This window comes from Adelges cooleyi, unplaced genomic scaffold (genome assembly GCF_023614345.1).
Source record: "Adelges cooleyi isolate 19-005CV unplaced genomic scaffold, UGA_ACOO_1.1 ACOO_flye_CR_arks_rails_tigmint_CR_PRNA_108, whole genome shotgun sequence".
In the NCBI taxonomy this organism is placed as follows: domain Eukaryota; kingdom Metazoa; phylum Arthropoda; class Insecta; order Hemiptera; family Adelgidae; genus Adelges; species Adelges cooleyi.
The window spans coordinates 1,653,371-1,678,404 of NW_026095761.1; the positions used below are offsets into that span (position 1 = coordinate 1,653,371).

General features: G+C 30.4%; 1 protein-coding gene across 2 annotated transcripts in view; it reads right to left on the minus strand.

Moving 5' to 3' along the window:
* LOC126847414 (somatostatin receptor type 5-like) overlaps positions 1-19,998 on the minus strand; it is a 152,447-nt gene extending 132,449 nt beyond the window's left edge. For both annotated transcript variants that reach the window (XM_050587626.1, XM_050587625.1), the window contains exons 1-2: positions 19,857-19,998; positions 2,772-2,849 (exon numbers count right to left, since the gene is read on the minus strand). The gene's annotated coding sequence lies outside the window, so the exon portion shown is untranslated. The remainder of the gene's footprint in view (positions 1-2,771; positions 2,850-19,856) is intronic.
* Positions 19,999-25,034: the final 5,036 nt, after the last annotated feature.

Below are 25,034 nucleotides of genomic sequence, written 5' to 3' on the forward strand. Positions count from 1 at the left end.
ATGTTTTCCACTAGTATATCTGATGTGCTGTGGAATATATGACTTTTCCCGTCAGTTAGACAAACAGCGCTGATCCTTTAGTTTAATTAAATCTATTACGATTTATTTTTAATAGATCCTCTCTGCAGACTGAAAAGATTAAAATTACTTTAGCTTATACAACAATCGACCAGCAAACGGATTCAATTTTTCCACGACAATAGCACAGGCCGAACGAGTGGACTAAATGTTTGGCCTCTCTTTCTTTCTTTATATATATATATTATTATTTTTTATAGACTTCTTAAACTAAATCACTTGGTAGAGACTTTAAGCCGGTCCGATCTTGTTTGTACAGACATGCACACAATTTATGTAATCCAGGAGTTTTATACGCCAAACGGGTAAACGAATTAAATGACTCGCCGTGTTTACATTGATTTGGAGAATGATTTGATTTTCGGCAATAAAAACGTTTTGATACTGTGTGATATTAATTAGTATAAAATTCTTGTCGTTGCGTATCATGATCGGCTAAACATCACTTAACATGTCTCGTGTGTAGATTCTCATTCTACGTTTTGATCTCATTCCAAATCGGAATAATAATAATAATGGCCGGTCAAGAAGCAATAATGAGAAGGAGGAGGATAAAATATATATTACACGGACGAACCATTGTCCGTTAAATGCATACACAGTTACGATATTATACCTACCACTTCATATCGAACTGGGTCATCAATTTTGTTTCACAACGCATGGAATTTATGTAATATGTGTACAGTTTATGGAATCAATGCAGTCTAACCCCCTCTTTTTGGATGCCTGCCCGTACCGCTGTAAAAAGAGGAAGCTGGACCGCATACTAACCCCATGCAATTCGAATATCGTGTAATTATTGTTTTGCTATGCAATTGTAGTCCCGACGGGAGTGCACATGTGTATCCAGAAACAACGCATTACGCAACGAGACAAATTAATCTGTAGTTTATTTAAGGTTATGGATTTTTGATGGGTGTTCAGTAGACCGACTTTTCTAAGGGTCTACCAAGTGTATAATAATAATATAGCCGTTTTCCTTTCCAATCGCAACTATCTGTATTAAACTAAAATTTTAATATTGAAACAACCGTGTGGTATTCGGATTATAAAGGTAGTTCGCATTAAGCCCAATGCAAAACAGTATAGAAATGTATCGTAATTCACACACACGCGCGTGTTATGAAAGCCGGCTATTTTCCGCCTTTTAGTAAAAAAATATTTATTTTGAGTTGATACATTTCAATTACGTACAATTTATAAAACATAAATGTAAAATGTAAAATTGTTGTAATAATTTTGTTTTATAATTTATTGTTCATTCTCCAATACAGATTCCATCTGATTAAACAACAATTAAATTAATCGACAATTAAGTATTACTACATAAGCACATCATATTATGCAGTGTGGTCGGCAATTTATGTCTGATAAGACGTTCAATTGCATGAATGAGGAATTTCGGGGTAGAAAATGTTGAGAGAAATGTAGTACTATGTTTTAACTTTTATCTACACACACACACACACACACACGTGTAGCCCAGCTACATTGAACTATACAAATAATTTCCCTTGCAAACAACTTGTTTATTTGTTTTTCTCAAACTTACCAATGTGATTTTCCTTTCTAAAAATGGGGCCAACAACTTTCCAGACTGTGTTTAGGTATTATCAGCGCGACCATGTACCATTTTCCTCACAGAAAAAGTGATTAAACTAGGTTTACGGTGGTCTCAAAAATGTTTGTAAACTGTCAACAGAATTTACCCGCTTACCAGTGTAAATTGTTTTGATTTAATAGAAAACGGTTTGTAATGAGTGAATTAAAGTTTAGACAAAAAATAAGCAAACATTTATTTTTTTTTCAAATTTTACAGAAACAAAATCAAACGGTTGAAATCTTTACAAGACAAGGTATATGTATAGATGCTTAAAAATACAATACGGTATATTAAAGAATATACGGCAAATATACCTATGTCCTTGTAAATTCATATTATTATTGAACATTTTATTTTCTCAATATGAAAATTTTCATAAGACAATTATTAAAACAAAAATTGTAAATTCTATTTCGATAATATTATATTATTATTGACTTCTTTTTGCCGTGTTCTCGATAAAATATTGTTTGTGAAAAAATAAAGAAAACTGCGTCACGCAAAAAACTTAAACGGACAAAGCACATTGTTTATTTTATTCTTTTAAAAAATACTTCTCTGGAAATAAAATATTAAATTGACTTTGTAACTTATTCAATTTGTTGTTGACAATATATAACAATAACTAAATTGTTGGCTACACGTTAAACCTATACACATATTATGTTTGCACGAACGTAATATATTTTTCACAAATAAGCTGGGTAATAACGTTTTATTAGAAATAATGGCGTAGTTTTATAATACATTTTTTTACCGGTAAAATATGTTTTACGTCCCTTTTTAAATATTTATGTTGAAAATAAAACTTAATCGTTGCGTAACGGTAAGTTTTCAATTAGGTATTCAAATTATATGGTATAGATTATCCAGTACCCACACAACAATACATTTAATGGTTTAAACGTATGCCTTACTTTTCTGTCTGTATATTAATTATCATTAATGCCGTTAATTAAATTTTACAACGCTAATAGTGCATACTTATTAATATACGTCCGGTATTATTCTAAGTTTATTATGGTAGCGGTTTATGAACTAAAAAAAAATAAATAAATAACCATTTGCACGACTAAATTATACTCACTGATAGTAGTTGGCTGTATTGTGTTAATTGTTCTAGCACACGCGTTACAAAAACAAAAGCCGCTTCTTGTCGATGGAACTGAAAAAATACAAATTTCATTACATAAAAAATTGTGTTGAAAACGTATAACGTGGTCAAAATTGGTTTTGGCTGTATACGAAAATAGACTACGCGCATCAAAGTCAACACAACTCGGAAAACAAAAACAAAAAGTGCGTAGAGTAATAGCTAGGTGGATAAGTTGAAAGTGTATACCATTGTTTTATTGTTATTTGGCAATATTAAAGAACACTATTGTATGTTTTGTTATTAAAATACATTTTCTCCTAAACAAATTAGAATAATTTCCATTTAATTGCTAAACCGCTGATGATGTATTTTATAAAGCCTATTTGTAATAAGTATAGGAGTTCGACAGAATGATATCCGTAGTACGCAGTACTAGTTGATGGATCTGTTTTGACTTATGATATTTCAGGCAGATCACACAATGGGCTTGTGAGAAAATAGCGTATAATATAATGGACAAAATTAGTTATGTATTTAGTTGATTGTTTTAGTGAGCACTCCAAGTTTAATTAGCCATTTAGACGAATCGAGTCCTGACGCGGCTGCACTTAAATTGTTTTAGTTTAATTTGACGAAACTGAAACAGTAGTTTTTGAAATTGAAAACAAATTGGGTAATTTTTTTACATGCAAATGATTAACAATTTTAAAAATTATTTTGGTGGTTTTTATATCGTGTGATATCATTAATATTTTGTCGAATGAATAAAAAAATATTTTTAAGTTATTTCTGTAAACATTAAATTTAAATTTGTCACGTTTGTTGACAGTCTTAACCAATGTATTGTTAATGTAAATAAAAAATGAGTTTTAGTGTTTTTTTTTAACGGCGCGGTTCACATACAATTATTTATTTTTCATCGTATTTCGATAAAATATACTGGCTGTACAATTATTGAGTACATAATATTATAATTATTTGATTTGCGTTTTAAAACGTAATAATATTAACCATAAAAAAATACTGCTTTGATGATAAAAGGATAATAATTTTTAAAATAATCTCATCGTAAAGTAAAAATAAAACCCGGTGAGTTATTTTTGCGTGTCGTACAATTTTTATGTTTTTTCTCCGTTTGTCCAATCAACATAATACAAAAAAAATAATGGGATTTATGCGTTGTACAATTTTATATATGCAAATTTTACGCTGCAATATTATCTGCGGGTCCGGTCACTATTATATTATTTATGATTGTGTATTCCAATTGCTTTTACATGAGCACAGTAATATATTTTCGAATTCCACCGACGTGACTTTACGAATAAAACTATAACACATTTTTTAAACATCATTATTGTTATTGTTATTATGATTATTATTATTACTATTGTTCGATTCTCTGCGTGTCGTCAACGTGAAATAAAACAAATTCGAGTACGACCTACGGTATAGTCGGTGTGCATGTTTGGGTGTAGGATCAAAAGCCGAATATTTATTTTTTTTTAGTACACGCGGTAGTAGTAAAAAATACCTGTGTAATTTACTTAGTATTTCAATGCTATACGCTATTATTGAATTTCCGTTTTTTACTATTTACAATCAACAACATTAATGACAGGCGAACAATGCAAATATTCAAATAGCCACACAGCATACATAATCATCGTTGTCGGTAGTTAAAGTGCAGATTAAATTTTTGTTATCCATGAACATATGTATTAGTTGTACCAATCATGATAATATGTAGCTCACGTCTAGACGATTATGTGGTACCAATTAAAATAATATAATGATGATTGAAAACCGTTTGAGCTTTGAACAAAAATAGAGCAAAGAACAGGTATTCAACCCATTTGCTCATTACGTTATGATTTTTCCTGTGATAAACGATTTGAAAAAATAATGTACTTAAGTGTACAGCAAGTAGATTCCGCCCTCGTTTTGTAATGAAAAATTAGCAATTTATAATTCTCTGAGTGTGCGAAGTTTGACGTCTTTGGAAACTACCAAACAACTATACCCAATGATTTAAACGTACTATAACTTTCTTAAATCAATCTTCTATATTGGCAATATGAAATATAAAATGGTGTTAGCACATTATGTAAACACCATAAGCAAAGTGATAAATAAAGGCGTACCGTTTCGAAATGTAAGCCCGAAAATACAAATTTAAACGAAATACACTTAAAAACCTTGCCTTTTTTAATTTCATATTTTATGCCAAAATATTTTGAAAAAAAAGTAAAGAAACAGTCAGTTATAGCTATATGTTTCATGAAAAAGTTTATTATTTTTATTTTTATTTTCAAGAAAAATAATTCTGCTTTTATTTACTTTGTTTTATGATCCATATTTTATGGAAAATCCTCAACTAAAAATAAAACAATCTGTCTGAAATACTCAATATAAAATCGTCGACAAAAATTGACGATTTCGGGTGTATTGAAAATGTAACATTTATGATTTATTATATTTATTTATGTATGTATACCGACACGAGGTAGAAAATTCAAAAGAAATAAACGTAAATCGAAAATAGAAAGCAAAATCATAAATAAAGACAATTAGTTCATTACAACAAAATAAGAATCTCAACAATATTTTGGTTTTATTTTACAGTCCAAGGAAAAATTTAAGTCGTTGAAGCTTGTTGAGAATTGTCTTGAAAATGTTATGCAGAACCTTGTGTTTCGGGCTTATCGGATTTATGCAAGAATTCAAATTCCATCTGCACACAGAATTATGGAACAGTGTACGGTTATCAATACGGCTTTTTATAAATTGCAGAATATTAGGCGAAAGCACATTTACAGGAAATGGTACGTTTCGAAGGAATGTGCCGTTTATAATTACAGTCCAGTCTCGGTAATACAAATGTTTTGAAAAATCAAATATTGTTCAGGTTCTTTGAAAATGGCTATAAACTCGACGGAGTTTTAGTTTTTGTAAATAAAAAAAGCAAGTCAACTCAATCTGCGCATTTATTGTGTACACTTTTGTTAGTAACAGTATTCTTAGTAATAGAAAAAACATACAGGAAAAGCTTTTTAAATTTCAAGTTTCAATATTTTTTTCATAAAATACACAGTGCACAAAGTTAACTCATACTTGTTGATATTTATAGAAAATAGATAATGATATTTTTAATTTAAAAAACTCATAAAAAGACTAAGTTGTTTGACCTAAGCCGGTAAAAGATACCAAACGGATCATATTTTCGTTTTTATGATATTCCTTTAAAATATTTAAAAAGTTTTGCCCTTCGTGAGTAAATTTCCATTAAAAGCTATTTGCACACACAATGTGGACTACGTATGCTGCATACAATAGTAGTAAGTAAATTTCTAACCCAGATTTTCTAACAAAAAATAAAATGCATTAGGTGCGAGCGGCCAACGTCTAATGGAATACAGATTGTACTTTTTTTTGCAGTCACAACTTACATATAAACCGTGCAACAGCACAATGGTTTACCGAAAAGAAAAACTTTTTTTTTAAATGTAAATTCGGGTTTACTGTCAAGCGAATTTACAGAATGGCATAATCAAAAAGATTTTTTAAATTTGTTTACTTTTAAACATTTAAAACATCATACTTTTTATGTACATCCCATCGAACTTCAACTATATTGATTAAAAACCACGAGAATTATTTTTTTAAATTAATTTCCCAACCAATATAGATGGCTATAACCAATGGCAATATGTTTCTGTTTAATAATATTATAGGAAAACAACAGAGCCCAAATTTCGCCCCCTCGCCTATTTGATAGCATAGTGTTATGTGCTTTTTGACAGAGCGCTATTATTGCTATTAATACCTATCACAGAAACTTTTAAGTTATTGTTATTGCACTTGGAAACGAACACGCGAAACCCTACTCAAAAACATATAAATACATACATTGTAACTTTTAATAGGGCGGAAGGGGCTAATGTCTTGAATTACACTTGTATTTTTAATTGTACGCCAAACGGACTTCTCAAACCGGAAGAAGAAAAATTATAATAATAATAACAATAAAAAAACACGATTACAATAATAATTTAACACAAGTTAACGGGTTTTTTGTATTAATTCAATAAACCTTAAACCGTGATAATGTTATAAATGTTACGGGTCTGATGGTAAATGCATATTATTAATTACCCATACAAGTCGATAGTGCAGCATTTTCCAGTTAAAATTACCGCATAAAAACTAGACTAATTAATCAAAGTAGTTCTAATGATCGTGTTTGAATTATTATTCAGGAACTCAATTGCCGTTGTCTACGTCAAAAACTCGTTTTTCATTAGGGTGCATATTATTGTTATAGAACGTTTTACTTGTAAACGGTAAAACCGACATAATATTATGCAAAAACGTCAAATAAAATGTAACGAAACATCGGAATTGGCTATAATGAACATTCAAAAACACTTGCTACCGTACCTATGCAATAAATAACCTACGTCGTTTGCATAATACAGCATGGACGTTTACGGTTTAGACCATGTGCTTAAACTGACCCAAAATTATTTCTAGGATAAATTTACTGTAATTTTTCATTAGGAACGCTCCCGTGGCGTTCTACACATTCTAACAAAACTCTTAATAAGTATTAAGAGTTTTGTTATAACTCTTAATACTTCCACAATACTTCAGCAATCAACCTGGGATAGTCTAATGTACTTTTTTTTACCCTAGACTTTTAAGTGTTTGAAGAAGATTTTATGTGCCTAAACTTCTCAAGCCCTTCGTTATATTTTTAGATTACTCTTTTTATTTGCTTATTACATTGATTAGGCGTTTAAGAATATTGTACACACGGATCTATTTAAAATGAACGCTTTACTATTGTTAGTTTTCAATGGGCATGGTAATCATTAGTGGTTTATAAGAATTAAATAAGTTTTTTTATTTTTAATACAATACGACTTAATAAACGAGTAGTTAAAACGGTCGGGTCGAGTGTTGTTTTATACTAACAGAAAATACATTTTACAAGATAAACCAAAAACAGAATACCGCTTTTATGGATATTCAAATGTGTATTATGTCCACGTACTTGTGAACATATTGTCTTTAATTTCAAAGGACCGAACAACACTTTATCACTTTAGGGGATGATTTCATTTCTAAAAGCTGTTCAAAGACGGTGCCGGTGACGTTTGGTTGGCGTCGTTCAGGCGTAACGCCAATGCCAAAAATCATATCTTCGTCGTTTCTGTACACATGTAAATCGGATTTAAAACGGGAGGAGAAAATTTTGAAAAAATAATAACGATAAAAATCGCCGTAATCGCACATTAGCGAAATGGTCGAATTGCAGTAGCAAACGTGATACGTTTGTACATTAACGGCAATAACTAAATTGTACCATATTCTTGCCATCATTCATGATTTTGGAAAGTCGTTAGGTGGAAAGAACGTCTAACTCGTTTTATTGCATTTCGTTAATGTACACGCATTAGTACAGTGGCGAGCAACAACCGGTGAAGAAAAAAAATATACAACAACCACATTCCGTCCAAAGTTAAGACAGTAGGGAGGGCACTTAAGCGTGCGAACCGTATTTATAACCCCCGCAAAACATTCCGGGATAATGTACATAGAAAACCGAATAGCCGTCATCTACCCCCTTTGACCGCTGCTGATAGCCGGCACCGAATGCATACAATTACATATTATCATTTTTTTTTTTTTTTTTTGGTTTTCAACTAATCCGATACGAACATGTTACAAAAACCAAAAAAAAGTTTAGGCGCAATAGTATATATTTTACAAAATAGATCACCGTTTGTATCGATACTCGGATCGTTCCAATTTTTTCACTAATAGTATTTCGGAGAAAAAATGTGTAAAGTGATAAACTAGTGTTCACATAAAACAGTTACACGAAATAAAAGGTTAAGAACAACGAAGAGTCTTTAAAATTAACTTTTGTTTTGTAAATATGAATTTTAATTTATTGAAATACTATTAAATTCGATTCTTAACAACAAAACACTTTTATATTTCCTTATTTTTATTCTACAAGTTTATTACTAATTCTCGTTCTATCCAAGCCATAAAATGTATAAACGAGTAAACAAAATTTTGCCTGTCACAACTAGACAGGCGTAAGTCCAAAAATTAACATTTCCAGGCTATTGTAGAATATGATTTTGCGTTAAGTCTGCTTTTATAATATACTCGGGTGATAAGAGTGTAGTTCTAATCTATGTATGATTCATCATTACTTAAGCCTTTGTGCTCTCTTGAAATATTGGACTAATGTGTCATACGTGTCAAACATTCGTCTGGTTTCAACAATAAGTTACAGAATTAAAATGTAACTAACACAAAAAGAGGTATACATACCGTTTTACTCAATTGTCAATGCTTATATTAATTTGTAGAGGGAAAATGTTTTGCAGTTTATACATTTTTTTTTTTTAAACTTATGATTATTTTATAATACTAGCTTTACGAATTGAGTTTATATTGTGTCTTCTCTTGCTATGTATTGTACATGCGTGTTAATCTAAACAACTATATAGTTTAGCTTACTGAAAAAAAACCTAATACTAAAAAATAATATTGGCATTCGTTTTCTTTTATAGGTTCCAGTAAAATCGATACGCACACAGTTTTAGAGACATGTTGCTTGTTTTAGAACGTCACGTGTTTAAATATCCTGCGTCGACCTCTTCCTCTTTCAGTAAGTAATTATAATATGTACGACCGGTATGCCGCAATCGGTGAAGCAATAAATAAAGTCATAAAAAGCCCCTTAACATAAAAAACACATTTTCATTTAAATATGTATCATATTATGATATATAATATACGAAGCATAATGTATAATAGTGCGTATACTCAAAGTTTAAATCTAAAGTTCTTCATAGTCGTTAGCTGCTGTCCGTCGCCGTTTATGGCGAAATTGTGCTTCTTGAATTTTAATAATAACTATAAATATAGCGATTTAAGTCTGAAATAAAACTAAAACATACCTACACTTAAAATATATAATATAAAAAATATACATATAGCTAGATTGCCCTTGAACGTAAGTAGTATAAAGAATTTGTATGAAACAATTGTACACCAGAGTTAATATAAGTTTTCACACCTATAAAATATATCAAATTCTATATATTTAATATTTTTCGGACTAGATATTATGCAAGATGCATGTGATGCAGGATGTGATGACACATAATAAATAGTAAATGCGCAAATCTTATCATCTATTAAATACATTTTTTTCAATCCTTAGATTAGTTAAATTACTTTGATGGACCTCCACTCGTTCCTATCCATCACGAACATTATTGTACATATGCAATAATAATTTATTATAATTTATAAAATATATACACTAAGCATCAAAAATAAAAATAAACTATATTTTTAATTAAAAAAAAATACTTGCTACAAAGAACACTAAATACTAGTTTTCAGATAAGCGAAAAAATCATATTATTTAGAAGTATTTTCGTTCTACTGTTAAACTTATTTTTGTGATATACAATCAAAGGAATTATTCTGAGAAAATAAAGATCAGCATAATGTGTATAATTACACAAAAACTATTCTTGCTTTACTCTATATTAAACATTTTTTATTTAAAAAAAACGGTTTCTGTCATTTCTCCATAATAATATAGCAAAAGTTAGCTTGTGTATTATTTAAGTAAATAATATTTTCAGAACCTGTAAAATACTCAAAAAAGCAATTCATTAACCCAATTTTTTTTTTTAAACATTCAGCAACTTGACATTTTTTCAAGAAATGATTTGGTTGATTATTAAAGAAATTCCATTACACTTTGTGTAATATTTTATTATATTTTATCATTTATATACACACTTATTATATATGTTTATTCCTTTAATACATATATATGTATATTATATTATACAGGGCTATCCAAATTTAATGGACAAGCAATTTTCTAAGAAACAATTTATTAGGCTAAAAATGTTTTGCATTTTATAGCATAAACAAGTATAATTCGGTATTTTAAATCAAAATAAAAACCAAAAATAATGTCTTCATAATTCTGTGACGAACTTAAAACTCCTTGGGACATTTTGGAAAAAAAAAACATTTTTTTTTTTATATTTAAGTAATATTAATTATTTGGATTCAAAATATCATTAATAATTATTACTTTATTTTTAGAATGAAATTATGCGTTATAATTTTTCGTACAAGACCTCTTCCGAAACGGCTTAATAGTTGCGGTAAGTTTTTGTGTTTGTATAAGACATTGCAAGTGAGAAAAGAAATAAACATTGTGACTTGGAGGCGGCGGGTGTATTTGTATACTTTGTTTTTGGTTTTTATCTAATCAGAATTTGTGATCGGATTAGAAAAAAAAAAAAATGAACACTCGAGGAAATATGAGGGTAACCGTTAAATGGTGGTTTAAACAGTTTCCTTTAACGTTTGACGTGTTTACGACTGGCTTGTCCCGGGGATTTAGAAGCCCAGAATGGTTTCCAAGTAGTTGTGCAGCGGTTGAAGTTCGCCAGTTATCATAAATCTGGACTTAAAAATGTCATACATACATACATACATACGAGAAGTAGTGCTGGCAATCGACCGCAACCCCAACACTGGTATCAGTGACCCCCTCAGATAAGTTTAAGTGCAGGGATTCGAGCTGTTCGTCAAGCAAAACAATTGTGTTTGTCAAGTCAACCTAAATATTTTCGACCATCCGTCCTCCTTGGTTTCCCCCTTCCGGCGAGTGTTCTGTTTCTTTTTTAAAAGTGGTCACTCCTTTCAGGACCCATTATGTCACACAATGAGTCCACGCCACCGAACACTATCATTGTTCGATTGTTTTCGTTTGCAAACGTTTCATCCTACAGTAAACAGAATTTCGATTATTGGTGAAAAGCTGATAAAACAAAAACATGTATTCTGTGCTGTGTCGTTTGTGATGAAAACAAATTCCAAACGAAATTTAATTAAAAATTGTAATATATTTTTGTAACGGAGTAACGACCTGTCCGGGATAAAGATTTTTGGGTTGCTTATACTATTTCCGAATATATTTTCAATTTCTGGGTAAATAAGTTTTGACTAACGATTTACTCACATTGAAATTGTAATTATAATAATTGATAAAATGATACTTGTAATTTGGAACGTTTGAAAATTAGCACATTTAAAACTTAATATTTTATTTCTATTGTCTTTTTTATTAGTAAAAAATACAATGGTTCAACGATTCTATTGATTTCTCTAACGAATCGATCAGTTCTGTAATTCATAACTCATCTAGATTTTCATTTTAAACACTCATACGGGCCATTTATTTTTTTCGACTTTTTTCGAACGGTAAATTTTAAAAAAAAATACACAAAACGTGGTGTAGAAAATATTAAGAACTCAAAGCAGTCACCGGTTACAGGGTTGAACAGAGCGAAAATCATGTCGAATGAAATTGAAGAAATGTCGAGAATTATTAAAGAAAATAACAACGCTTTGGGGAAATCAAAGGAGTCGGTCATACCTGAAGTCGGTATATTGTCTGGCCAGCAGTAATGGATTGACTTCGCCGAATTTCACCGATGGTAAATTAGATTAAGCTGACACGTCGGTCGTCAACGAAACTGTCGTTCGGATGATCTCAACGATAGCAGAGTGATATTAAGGACGCAAAAACAGTCGTGCACGCCTCAGAGGAATCCATAAAGCTCCAACGCTTTCATGTGTATTGCGAACGAATGTTTTTGAAGTAAAAATAAGAGTACGAAAAAAGGCGTCACTTGGACTGTGCTTATACTGAATCGGAAATTGGTGCGATGGATGAAAGCATTAGAAAATGGGACCAGAACATAACTCAGTTATTTGTTGTTGTTTGTTTACTACAGAATAAAACGAGGCGTACTGCGATCAAGTCTAAGTGACTGTAGCGATTGTAGCTTACAAAAAAGTACGAAAACGACTGTACAGCTTTAAAGAAGATCAATAAATCAGTAAAATTCCGAGCATAAAAAAAAAAATGCAAGACACAGACGACTGAAAGCAGAAAGTGGAAGTGACCGTGGAAGCAGGAATAGCGAAAATAATATTCATACAAGTGAAATCAAACCAATAAATTAGCATAGAATACAGAATTGATACTTGCCAATTTAGTCTTGCTAACGATAAACAGTAACAGTACAGACTACAGAGTATACAATAATAGAGTAGGTATTTTAAAATTAACTTTGTGTTTCTTACAGGATGAACATTGTTTTTTTAAAGTTAATTTTGTCCCAGGCAAAAAATGAGTGGATTGAAGTTGTAACTCAAATTAAAACATTCGTTACTTTTAAGTGCCTCGGGGCCTAGTGTCATCAATATTCAACATTTCGCTAACTTTCGACTAATGTTATTACTTTGAACTCCAAAAGTCAAAACCGTTAGGGTATACTATTAAAGTATATATTTATTATGGTTTGACAATTAAGTTAAATATAATGATGTAATTGATATTCGCGTGTTGAATACTTGTTCAGCGTGATATTAACGTTAATAATAATACAAACAAAAGAGGGTTTTAAAATAATAATTTTAATGGAACAATCAACGCTCAAAAATAATGAATGGACAGAGGTAATAACCAACAATGCCAATACCATAGTATTGCCCGTTTAGTACCCATTTAGTGTATTTAGTACCTATTAGTACATTCCTATCGTGTCTAATGGAAAGTAACAAACTTTCCTTTGCGTTCATGTCCAATCATGTAAACTACTAACAAGAACATAATAGTATATTAATTATTAAACATTTTAATAAAATTCGTGGAACATTTTCAAATTATGATATATATCAGACGATCGGCAAAAGGTAAATGAAGGAATTCAACGAATGAAGAATAAGCTAAGCAATTTTTAATTATTTTGTTTGTCCGCCCACTTCGTCGTTTGGTAAAAACCGTGCTCGGCGCTTGTGTAATTTGCGCCCTCATACGATAAATGAAAATCTCTAAAATCGTCATTAATCTAATATGATCGGTAATGGATTGCAAAACGAAATACTAATTATTAATATAAAGCAACAAAGAGAGAGAGAAAACAGCCGTTAGTATTTTACATAGGTACAATACAACAAACAAGTCTGCTGTCCAATAATTGGTATATGTTTAGGGTTATTAATAATAATATTGATAATTATGAATAAAATATAAAGCAGTCTACATTAGTCGTCAAATACACTGAGTAAAATTAGTATGAACATTTTTATTCCATTTGGTCCCTCACTATGCTCGAAATTGTGTGTGCTGACGAAAGTCGTTGATACACCTACAGAGATGATTGGTAAGGGAAAGAAATAAAACAACTTTTAAACATATTATTATTGTAAATAGTAAACGATCTATGTGCCATGGAAAGTCTATTGTTTTGCTTAGGGTGAACTTTGTTTTTGGATATTTTGTTTATTCTACTCGCGCAGAGACTTTGATATCCAATTTATGAACGTTTTATCACGTTTCCGTATAACTATCACGTCCAGATAAGGTAAACACTACCAGTTTCGCGCTATGTGAACATAAATTATATATATATATATATATATATATATACCGTTTGATATTATATTGTATTATATAAACTCAAACCTGTTCGATATCGCCTGTCATCGCAAACTTTCGTATCGGTGGTTTGTTTCCGAAATTCGGTTAGTAATATGATAGTATACTATAGAGATGTGTCAAAAATTGCATATTCAATCTAATTTTTAGTAAAAATAAAAATATATAAACGGTTTTAATGTATGTATAAGAATTAAGTTTACCTAATATTTTGTTTCAGTAGTCTAGTCCATGTCTTTTCGTTAACGGACATTTTCAAACTAAACAATATTAATTGTTTGTTTGTTATAAAAATGACCTGTATTATGAATAAGTAGTATAAAAATAATTTCAAACCGACTATAAAATATAGTTTACCGATAAGTCTTGCAATAAATTGCATAATTTGCACTTTTTATGTATGTATTTTTCTGTACCATAAAAATGATAATACTTTATTATGCGCCAAACGCACTTGATACGTAATCTAATAATATTTAGCTATTGCATTTATGTATTTTGTATGTAAGTATAAAACAAATTTCCTCTCGTTAATATTATATAACAATTATTACCGTTATATCGACATAAATAAATTATGCTTGTATTTACAGCTATACTGTATTTTTGGTCATACATAAATTTATAATATTTTTTTTTTAATAATGAGAAAACAAATTTAAAAAAAATGTTTAGTTTTTGAGTTAACATAGGAAATGCTATCTAAAAAAATCATCGCCAACACTAAACCATGTTTTTTTATAAAATTGTGCTTTGATCCTTGTACGACCATCATCAAGTCATCGGGTACAAACTATTCAAACAATTATTTAATTAAATGTCTATTGAATCTTGCAATATTCCAGCGGTGATCAAATTGTATCGCCTATCTGACTGGTATCTAAAAAAACACTGTGACCACCATCGACGGATAAGCAGTACAGACACGATAGTTAAATCTCCATTTAAGACCTGTAGGCGTATTCTCTAGGTTAAAAAACCATCTATGTTCTCAGTCCCATTCATTCATTCACAAAACCATTTTGTAGTTAGTAGATAGAGTCCACATTATAGTTAAATAGTATATTATATAGTAAAATTGGTTAAAATATATTGCGAGTTTCATACCGTTCTTATTATTTCCCCATTATCGTACTTGAAATTATTTGAAAAACAAGCTCCAGCGAAATTTCATTTAAATCTCCATTTCACCCTATACATATTTTAAGTGTTCAAATGACAATAAATATTATCAGTAATTCTCGGTTGACACGTTTTGTGAATAATAAAATTAATCGCATAATTTCGTACGGTCGAATATGCATAGGTATTAAGTAGTGTATTTTTTAAACTAAACAAATGGTTATTTGCTATCATTTTTTTCGGGATTGCCGGATATCAGGCCCCCACCTTCATATTGTGATACTGAAGACCTTAAAACTTAAAATAAGTGTTATTTTAAATATCTACACTTATTTTTTCGTGAGAGATTTGTTGAAATAAAAATAAATGTAGCACTATAATTTTAAGTTTTAAGGTTTTTAGAATCCCAAGCCCTCTTCCCTGATCTCTGCCGATGGATATCCCGGGGAATAGAAGTAGTCATATTTTAGAATCATTGTACATTTTTGGCCGTTAAATTACACGTGTAGTGTAAAACAAACCCGTAAAGTTTGACATAGTCTGTTTTTCACCACGCAGTCGGTTTGATGCAAGGATAAAAAAAAAAAATTATATTCCTCTAAATCCGAGAAAAAAACCATTGCAGAATGAGCTGAATTGGTTGAAACCACGCGTGTAAACGTGGTAGTTACAAATAGAAGTATTATATGTAAGTTATTGATCGGCGCTAATGAAGAAATCGGCTAGACAAAAAGAAATCGCTGCACAAAAGTCGACGATAAATGCACTTTGCATGCCTATTCTCATTTTTCATTCGTTTCTTCGACTGTGTAGACACAGCAATTTATACATTTAATACATTGATCAATTCCACTGTCGTGTGCCACCATATATTATTATAATTTCTTCCTCTCTTATGTACTATACACAGCGGCAATACTAACATTGTATTTTGTTGAATACTCGAATGACGTTGCAAACGAAAGCTACATATTTTTTATCAACCGCAAAACTAAATCAATAACTTCTCTGCTTTGCGTCGAAGCTAAGACAATCTAATTTGATACCTGTTCATTTTCAAATGTATTAATATAAATTAAAACCCATCATGACAGTTCGTGACTGTGTTCAATAATAATTTGCCCTGATCAAAACATAACGCATACAACTGCATCATATAATAATTCAAATGATTGAACTGTTGAATTTACACTATATTCTATGGGTTATACTTATACATATTATAAAGATAATAATGTCACGCGTATGACAAATAAATATACAACAAAAGTCCGGTGGTTAAGTATTTCTTTTCTTTATATTTTGTTTACCACCGGGACACATGTAATGATAATATAGCGATGGTCTAGACCATAATGTATACACGTGAAATGTGATAGACGATTTAACATTATTAAGTAGATGCATTTCGCATTGGGAATTCTTGTTTCATGCAACCCCAAAATTGAATACATCACGAAGCAAGTATATTATATACATGTGTGTTGTGAATAGCATGTCAGTCACAACTCGGGTGTAATGGGGCGCTATTGTTGATTAAATATATGTATATATATATATATATATGTAAATTAATATGTGTGTGTAGTCTCGTGCTGCTGTTACTGATTAGTGTTTTGTCGAACACTATGTATCCGATTTCAATTGAAACTAAGTATTAACTAAACACAAACAATAATAATTGGGATGATATTATAATCTCGGTTAGGTATTTAAAACGTGAATAAATTATAATTTATAATGACGTTTGTCAGTAGCCACTGCAACATGATAATATATTAAAATAGAATCGCCATTGAGTATATTATTTTAGTCTACTTCCTTTGATATGTTGTAGCAGATTAATAAATCAATTTAATATTTTTTTTTTTCAATTAATAATACATTATATTATAAAATTGTTGGTTTTGTTATGATTTTTGCATAAAAAAAACTATAATCACTGTGTCGGAACAAAAATAAAAATGAATATTTTTTTATAACTTTTGTTGTTGTAAGGTTTTTTAAAAAAAAACGGAACAATTGCAATTATTGATTAAAACAACCTTAAAAGTTTAAACATTCAAATGTAAGCCAATTTTTAAATAAAGTCTAACTTTAGTGTGCTGCAATGGAAATTGTGGGCTTGGAAATTAACAAATCGATATTAAGATTTTACAATAACATTCATGAAATTATTACAAAGTATATTAAACATTATACACGTTTTTATAGAACAGTTCAATCAAAGAAATTTTAAGAATAGTTCAATCTAACTGCTAAGTGCTAACAGTATATCAAAGACCATATAATTGTTTCTTCTAAATGGTCTAAAAATATGTTTTATTAATAGTAGTTATTTGTTTGGCAAAATATAGCTAATATCTAACAAAATAAAATACATAATTACATTGTAGTTTTATTTTTCTTCGATTCTATTAATCGTCTCGTTTTGTCTCAAAATAAACAATTTATGCGCAGATATTCATTGGAAATCATTAAAACTATATAAATAACTAAGCCACCAGTTCTTTTATAATAGGAATCGCATGTGACACCAACTGTACTTGGTTAAAACATATATTTTATATCTTATGTACAGCTGTATATTATAAATCGTGTTCTTATTATATTTTTACTAGTACAGTACTCCAGACTTTTTTTTTTTTTAATTCGAATTTGGCAAGTAGTAGTTAATATAAAGCAAAAAAAAACAAAGATTATTTACAATCTGTACGATAAATAATTATTGACCCGAAACGTTTCTCGTGGCAACAATACAGGTATAATATTTGAAAATATAGCGTGTGGGTGTTATTGTTTTCTGGTATTACATTCGTTTGGTGTGCAACTCCGAGAGTTTTAATAAAGCATTTTCTTCTTTGCGACAACCGAGCATTGCGGCGCAAAACGGTCCATATAGCTTATCTCTGCCGGGGGATTTAACGGTTTTGCTTTATTGACCAAAATAATTGCAAAGGTCTTCTAAGTTGTTTTTGACTTTGCCGTCTGAACGCCCGCGAACCGCCTTTAATTTGTTGTCAAAACGACACGGACCAAAAAAACCGCACCGTCAAATATACCTCCTAATGGTTAATAATAATTAGTAACTGTAATGTATTATTTGTATTGTCATTAACACCAAAGATGGACCGAACACAATGTGTGTGTGTGTGTGTGCTTGCGTGTCAAACAAAACGGGCAGGCCGGCGATAATAGACGGTATACGGTAATGAGCAGAAAAATAGATAACATTTGAAACACAAGCGAAATGACAACACCGAAAAATGGAGTTAAATGTAACGAAAAACTAAAAAAATCATAAAACAATTTTAGTAGTATATTTTTTTTGAGTCGTCGATAATGACATATGAATGCGCTCAGGATTTGTTTGTACATTAACGCTTTGGTGAATTTAAGGTTTTTTTTTTTATAAATATTATGTTAACTTCTTTGGCCTCGATATGATGTGAGTTGATTATTTTTTTAATTTAAATTACGCGATCCTATATGATTGTCTAGATAAATAAAATTAACGAAAATTAGTAGACTTGAGCATTCTCTGAAATTGTTTTCCAATCATAACCGTCTTTAGTGACTATCCTGTCTATCACTTTAGTGGCATATCTAAGTATATATGTATGTAAGTGCTACTAAATTATTTTAACGTGTTCAATTATGAGACGACAGACTTTTTTTACATTAATGTGCATTTTTTTAATGTATACAAAACATGGATCTTTTAATAATAGTTTAATTCCGTGTGAGTTTTGATTAGCTGGGCAAAGTTATTTTTTTTTAAATATTAGAAGTTTATTTATTAAAAAGAAAAAGTAAATTAGTTAGGTTTACATTAAAATTTAACTCTGAAATTTTAAAATTGCCATTTTTAACGTTAAAATTGTTTTATCAAAAATATCATTATATTATATTAGTTTATTTTTCAATTAATAATTCACGAAACAAAATTATTTTACACAACTAAATAATAAAAATGTTTTTTTTCAAAAACCTAAATTTTCAATTTTCAAATGCGAATGATCAAAGAAATGTAAGATATTTTATAATAGTTACACAACGATCTGTGATAAGAATTAGCTTTTGAAAATAACTTTTGTTGTTTTAGAAATAAATCGTTAACTTTTCGATTCGTTTATGATCAGCTTTGGTTGTAGCGCTGATCCCTTGTTTTGAAACACCACTCGATTGTCTACTCATATACATAATAATGTAATATTATCATTTTTTTTTTCTTCTCATTATCCCCTTATAAACAGGGGTTTACGTACTTATGCTTTTCAAAGAAAATAAGCGAAATGATTTGACAATCGGATACGATATAGTCAACTGTCGAATTATTTGTGAATTGAGTGCATTAAAATGTAATATATAATGTAACAATTTACCGGTAAGACGGCGGTCGGCGGCGGGCTTTCCAACCGCGGAAATGGGCAGCCGGCGTGCGAAAACACCTGGTCGTGTGCGCCGGATGTGTAAAGGGTGTACGCTCGTGATTGGACAACGGCGCGAGTCGTGGCACGATCGCGGCGACGGCGTTACTGATACGGACACCGGCGGTACCGGCGGCACGGACAACGGCGAGCCGACCGGAAACTGGATGTGCGGTACGCAAGCGCTCGACGCCGCCGGCGAACACGGAACACCGCGAGCCGACCATGTTCGCCGACTTCGTTCGCGACCACAAAACCGTCGGACACGCGACAATCGACAACAGTATGTTCGTATGACAATATCGTGTAATGGATTGAAAAGTTACAAAAAAAAATATTTATACCTAAAATTGAGTGAGAAAAGCGATTATTTTTTTTTTTTAAATACTATGTCCGTTGCGACGATTTCCCCGGCGAAGGATGGTAAGACGAACTTGTGACCATCGTCGGCCAGCTGAGACATCAATTCCACAACTCCATCTGGACCCACAAGGATCGCAGAACAGACACTTCACATAAAGGCTGAAATTTGAAAACCCTATCAATTTCACAATAGTTTACTGGCCCGGGTGTAACTGAATAACAGTTATCTTTAATCATATCGAAACACCACTCGACGTTGAGTCTAGGTAAAAAAGTCCTGAGAAAATCACGATTAAGTACCAAAATGACCGAGACGTTTTGAAAATTAAAAACAAGTTAAGACATAAATCACACAAGTTAATAAAACAAAAATTAAAAACATTTAAATGACGAAAAATTAAAAAATATATTTTGTATTAAGCCAATACATATAAAACATTAAGCTATCATAAATCATAATGTTAACGACAAAAATGAAATTTTGTATTTCAGTATTCTCAATGTTAGTTTATGGTATAATATTACTCTATGTCAGGTAAAAATAACCAAATGTAAAACTATTATTCCTAATATAATAATATACATATATATGTATATTACAACCAAGACAACTTTTGACTAATCAGGCTAACTCAGGCTATTTACTTAATGCAATACATTTAATTTCAACAATGTATAAAATTACACGAAATTCGATCCTATCTTAAACATCCAATATTAGAGTTATATTGTTGGCTAAAAGTAAACTGTATTTGTTTTCTGGTCTAATAAAAACATTGTTTTAGCGGGGACCACTCAATAGCGCGGGTCCCTATAAGCAGTTGCTTCGATTACATTGCCCTTGCGCCGACCCTGACAAAATTGTAAAACGGTACAAACGTAACAACACTGAATAGCACGGTTATAAAAATATTGTCGACCAATTAAAAACTTCAATGCATACATTAGTAGAATTGCATGCACATTATTAAACTGATGGAGATGCCTTGCAATAATTGTATGTAAATAGGGCAAAAATTAATTTAATACAAAAATAGAATTATATTTATTTTTAGGAAGTACTGTTTTAGATTCGTTAAAATAATTTACTTATTTTCTACTTTTTAGCCACGTTAAATCTTATAACGACACTAGGCATGCACGCAGTTCACATATCAACATGCCACTAAATCGTTAAACGTTCATCTAACATAAGGTACGAATTAGTGTTAATTTGTTTGCTATGCATTAGCAGGATACAGAGTGACGGTAATTTGCGTCACAAAGGTACGAGTAATTTGCACCACCTTTTGGCGGATAAAAAAATGTAAGTAATTTGGCCGAGTTTTTACTTGTTATAATGATAAATGATAGTATGTACCTTATAATAAAACTGCAATTTAAACAATAAAACAAAATATATGTATAAATGAACTACTTATATACAATTAAATGCTATAACAATATATTATTATTTAAACTTAATTTACCATTTGAAATGCCAGTTTAATTTGTTGTATACAAACAATAATAAAAAAATATAACAGAAGTATAATTAATTATAAATATTTGAAATATTGTTAATAAGTTGTTAAAAATCAACAATAACATAAAACGTAATCACTTTGTTTAAGTATAATAATAATATCACCACATCTCACCTATATTTCATTGTAATAACTAATAGGTTTTTATAAATTTAATAATTGTGAATAATGAACTATTATAGATATTACCGTCAAAATTGTATTAGTTACATCACAAACACATTAAGCAACTAAAAGCGTATTTTATGTCAAGTATAAAAGTCGAATACTTACATTATTTAGTAAATTTACATTTTAAAGTTACATTTTTTATTTCGTTAAATATAGTAAAATGCATAATTATTTTTAATTATTATTTTGTTTAAATACTAAATATTTGATAATATAAGAAAGTTATATTAAAAAATCCGTACTTCAATAATAATAAATTATAATCAAGACTGGCTTATTTTTTATCATTCTTTTTATTAACGGGTCCCTCCTAACTTTTTATTAAAAGTAGTATTTTTACAAAAGTTTTGAACGTGAATATTCTTTCTCGATTTTCGACGTATTTTTTGAGTTTTGCGTTCATTTAATTACAAGTACAAGTTGAACACAATCCCGGAATCCAGTGCATACGCTAAGCGTTATAGTTTTTACAACTATTGCAGCCACCCCATGCAAGTCTAGTTTAACAATATTTCACTTGAGTTCGACACATTAAGTTCACACGACCATTTTCTTTTGTTGCGCACAGATCGAAATTGTTGTTTATCAAGATTTAGAGGTTTTGCTTATTTTGTTATGCTTGATTTGAGAACATTCCGACTTTCATTGAAAATAAAATTGCAAAACTACATGTGATATATAATAAGCATAGCGGTTCTAAAGATACTTGCAATTTATTCTATTCAACGGCGAAATATAAACAAAAAAACCATAATATATTTCAATCACTGCAACGCATCAAGTGATGGTAAATTAATTCTGCCTAAATGGTCCAGATTATATATATATTTTTTTTTATATTTATAGTTGAATTTTTTAAATCGAGCAACATAACCGAAGCAGTTTTGTATGGACGAAAAAAAAACGAATAAAATTTGATTAAGTATATGGATTCACTTGTACCTAAACAATAATTCAGAATTACAAACAGTTTTTTTTTTCAACGAAAACTCAGATTTTGTAGCCATAATTGTACACCGAAAAAGCAGAATACAATTTACGAAATTAGTTTTATTCTAACGTGCCTGTTAGTCTGAACTGCAAAGGCAGAATTAATTTATTATGTTTTTTTATGCTCAAAAACGGTCGAACGCAAACAATACATTACTTAGGAGCGACTATATCATATTATAATCATTTTGATTAACGTATCAGACCGTAGAATATGGAAAAAAAAAATGTTTTTAGTAACAAAGTATAGCTGTGACGATAAATATAATTTTCAAAAATAACCCGTCGTGCCTTTCTTTATAATAAAAAAGTTTAAAAAAAAATTATTATTTTTTGTTTCTTTCGCATTTATGCAATTATTATATTTGTTTGTCTCATCAAGGTCGAGCCGGTTTGCAAATTGACTTTCGACTTGTATCATCTAACTATCTAAAGTCTAAACGAGGCCGGAAAACAACTATTCAAGTTTAGGCGAAGTTTCGTTCAAAACATGTCTAAATAAAATGTCGTTTGGAAAAGGAATAACAAGTTTCCTGGAGAAAAAAATAATATCATGTTTTTCAACTATCGCCATAACAGAGAGTATAAACTGATTTATAACTTTTTGTCAACAGTACAATATCACTGAAAATAAAAAACCCCTTCATAAAAACGCGGGGAAAAAAATTAAAAGTTCTTCACGCTCGGATGGGAAACCCGGATATACATGTTACGAACGTTGTGTGTGTGTGTATTGGGAATTGTTTTAAACATAGTCCTAAGTATAACTTAGAGTCGCTTGGTACGTTAAATAACGATATACCTGTATTATAATAGTACGGGGTGATCCATTACCGATAAGATACTCATAAACAGCTGTAGTTTTGTAGTTTTTCTTTTTGGGCACACTTTAGTTTATGTTATTTTACGATATTAGACAATATTCAAATCTGTAGTTTTTTTTGTATTTTCCAGATTTCCAACAATGTTTGAAACTTAAATGGAAACGTTTATGTGTTTAGTTAACGTTTAAAATAAAAAATAGTTCACAATTGTTATCCAAAACTGATTTCAAAAGTTTATTGTGCACTGCAAAAATACTAAAAAGGTAAATATTTAGTAATTTTTCAATATTGTACAGTGGTCATTATCAACACTTACAGGTTAGTAAGTCAAAGTCGTCTATTGTTTTTAGCTATTGTTCCACCTTATGACGTTTCGTGGGTCAAATTAGTCAATTGCCTTCAGCCTTAATCACAAGAAATAAATGCTCATTAATTGAAAAACGTAAGTTCATATTTGCGCTTATACGAACAGCAACAGGGCTGTTTCTAATTTGAAATATATCTTATAATAAAAAACAACTTTTGGCACCTGGAAAAGCTGTACTTCACAGGTTAACTTATTCTTTAACTGACTTGATGAAGTTCTATGGTTAAGTTTTAAAAGTTGATATAACCGTGGTGGAAAAAAGGCGAAAATTTGAATATTGTAAAATACCATAAACCGGTGTTTCTGGAAGGAAAAACTATAAAACTACAACTGTTTAACGAGGGTGTGTGTGTGTGTGTGATATCTCTAATGAACTACCCTGTACATAACAACAGTGCTTGTAATCTTCGCGGCAAACGGCTTCTTGTGGTCGTAACGTTTTAAGACTTTGCAGGATATGTCTTGAGAATAGCATGTGCTGCGGCCATCATAAAAAGGTAAATACCCATGGGCAGTATCGAAGAGCGTTGAGAACCGAAATCGCAATTGCAAAACCGATATTATGTTATTTTATCGAAGCTCTTGTTACGCTCACTTAAGTTTTTATTATTTCAGTATTATCAGACGCCGTTGCTAAGGTTTAACGATGTTAATACAATATGTTAAAGGTGACGTTCGCACACATACCTACCACTCGAAAACAGAAAAAAATGTCAGTCGTTAACTGCGGTTGTGTGAGAAATTTCAGTACTTACGTAAAACGACGCTCAAGTTTGTATGTTTATATTATAAATTACCGCGGCTGTGCACAAAATATAGGAAATATATTTACACTATAAGTATTAAAAAAACACATTGTCGAAATTGTATACAGAATATATATATATATAAT